We start from the raw sequence: 2,500 nt of genomic DNA on the forward strand, positions 1-2,500 counted from the left end.
AAAAAAAGAAATGAAAAAGAACATTTACCATTCAAATGGAAAATGAAAAAAAAAGAATATTAACAATATTTACAATCACTATTTAATAATATTAGTATTAGAATTGTTATTAGAATTGTGATAAATCGAAATTCTATATCGCTATATTAATCCTTATGTTCTAGAATATTCAATATAATATTGAATAGTTAATAACTAAGATTCCAATTCCAATAGTTTAGTCAATTACTATGCATATAAGATTTCTGTTATGTGGGCCCGCTTAGCTCAGAGGTTAGAGCATCGCATTTGTAATGCGATGGTCATCGGTTCGATTCCGATAGCCGGCTTTTCCCTATTCTTTTTTTTTTATTCCATTTTTTAGATGATTGATAATGTTCCTTTGAAATCAAAGAATATTGAAATAGCGCCTTCTTCCTTTTCCAAAAGCTATCAATTTATTATAGGAACTTCCAATTATGTCGGGAAAGGATTATATATATAATAGAAGGGGGTCTGTATATTTATCCAATTCATCCCATTCTTCTTTTCTTTATAGTAATAGTACAAGTACACTATTTCAGTAAACTTCGCTTCATTTAGTTCAGTTTAGTTTTAGTTTAGGTTTATTCTGTAAAATAAAATTCAATAAAAAATAAAATAAATAGAAATAAGAATTAATTCGAAATACTAAATAAGAAATAAGAATAAGGAGTCTTTATGTCGCGTTACCGAGGACCTCGTTTCAAAAAAATACGCCGCCTGGGGGCTTTACCAGGACTAACTAATAAAAAGCCTAGGAACGGAAGTGATCTTAGAAACCAATCGCGTTCCGGGAAAAAATCTCAATATCGTATTCGTCTAGAAGAAAAACAAAAATTGCGTTTTCATTATGGTCTTACAGAACGACAATTACTTAAATACGTTCGTATCGCCAGAAAAGCCAAGGGGTCAACAGGTCAAGTTTTACTACAATTACTTGAAATGCGTTTGGATAACATCCTTTTTCGATTGGGTATGGCTTCAACTATTCCCGCAGCCCGTCAATTAGTTAACCATCGACATATTTTAGTTAATGGTCGTATAGTAGATATACCGAGTTATCGCTGCAAACCCCGAGATATTATTACGGCAAAGGATGAACAAAAATCCAGAGCTCTGATTCAAATTTCTCTCGATTCATCCCCTCATGAGGAATTACCAAACCATTTGACCCTTCACCCATTCCAATATAAAGGATTAGTCAATCAAATAATAGATAGTAAATGGGTCGGTTTGAAAATAAATGAATTGCTAGTCGTAGAATATTATTCTCGTCAGACTTAAACCTCAGACTGAAACCGAGGGTTCGGAAAATTTTCTTCCCTTTAGGCGAAGTAAATTAACCTAAGGTTAAGTAAGATAAATCCGAGTTTGATCTGGATTTCCCCCATTTTTGTATCATAGACCAAGGATCTATTTTCATTCCTTGTCTACTCTTTTCTTTCCAGTATTTTGATTATTATTATTTTTTAGTATTCTATTTTACGCGTCACAGCAAACAGAAAGTGCACGGCATCACTCTTCGTGCTTTAACACTCTCTCACCAAAACAATACACGGCATCACCCTTCGTGTTTTATACTCTTACTCACCCAAGCAACAATCACAAGAAATAAGGGTAAGGGAATCTATAACATCGAAATAAAATCAAGTAACAATAGAAAATCAGTAAATAAATGTAAAGGATAACATAACTCAATTAGAATTAAGAAAAATCAAGGACAAGTGCACGACATCACCCTTCGTGCTTTTACTCTCGTCCTCACCATAAGAATCAATATAAACTGTACGGCATCACCCTTCGTGCTTTTACTCTCATCCTCACCATAAAATCAATATAATCGGTACGGAATTGTACATCGTGCGGCATGGCATCACCCTTCGTGCTTTACACTCTTCCTCACAAAATCATACACGGCATCACCCTTCGTGCTTTAACACTCTTCCTCACCAAATCATACACGGCATCACCCTTCGTGCTTTAACACTCTTCCTCATCCAAACAACAATCACAAGGAATAAGGGCAAAGAAATAAATGAAATCACAACAAAATTCTGGCAAGGGAACAATAGTACAACAATCAAATCCCGGCAAAGTAAACAACATCAAAACAATAACATCCCGACAAGGGAGACAATATCATGATTCTCTCTCTCTCTCCTTTCTTCTCTCACGTTTACCTAACAAATCAATTCACAACTTGTGTCAATGCTCTACAATGTTCAACAATTCATTTCTCAACTTGAGTCAATGCTCTACAATGTTCAACAATTGAATTCTCCACTTAAGTCAATGCTCTACCATATTTAATTAACAATAATACTTCCACAAGTCATATTCCTCAACAGAAATTATCATATAGAGCATATACAATACGAAACGGAGTCACATTAATCAAAGTATAAGACACACGGGCATGCTTGACACCAACATATAGATACTCGTCACCATGCCTATACGTCGTACTCAATAAATAACA

General features: G+C 34.4%; 1 non-coding gene across 1 annotated transcript; it reads left to right on the forward strand.

The window, feature by feature from the left end:
• The first annotated feature begins 256 nt into the window (after positions 1–256).
• Positions 257–329, forward strand: TRNAT-UGU (transfer RNA threonine (anticodon UGU)). Its single transcript has one exon. It is a non-coding gene; the product is annotated as a tRNA-Thr (tRNA).
• The last annotated feature ends 2,171 nt before the right edge of the window (positions 330–2,500 follow it).

Source organism: Nicotiana sylvestris, chromosome 2 (assembly GCF_000393655.2).
Source record: "Nicotiana sylvestris chromosome 2, ASM39365v2, whole genome shotgun sequence".
Taxonomy (NCBI): domain Eukaryota; kingdom Viridiplantae; phylum Streptophyta; class Magnoliopsida; order Solanales; family Solanaceae; genus Nicotiana; species Nicotiana sylvestris.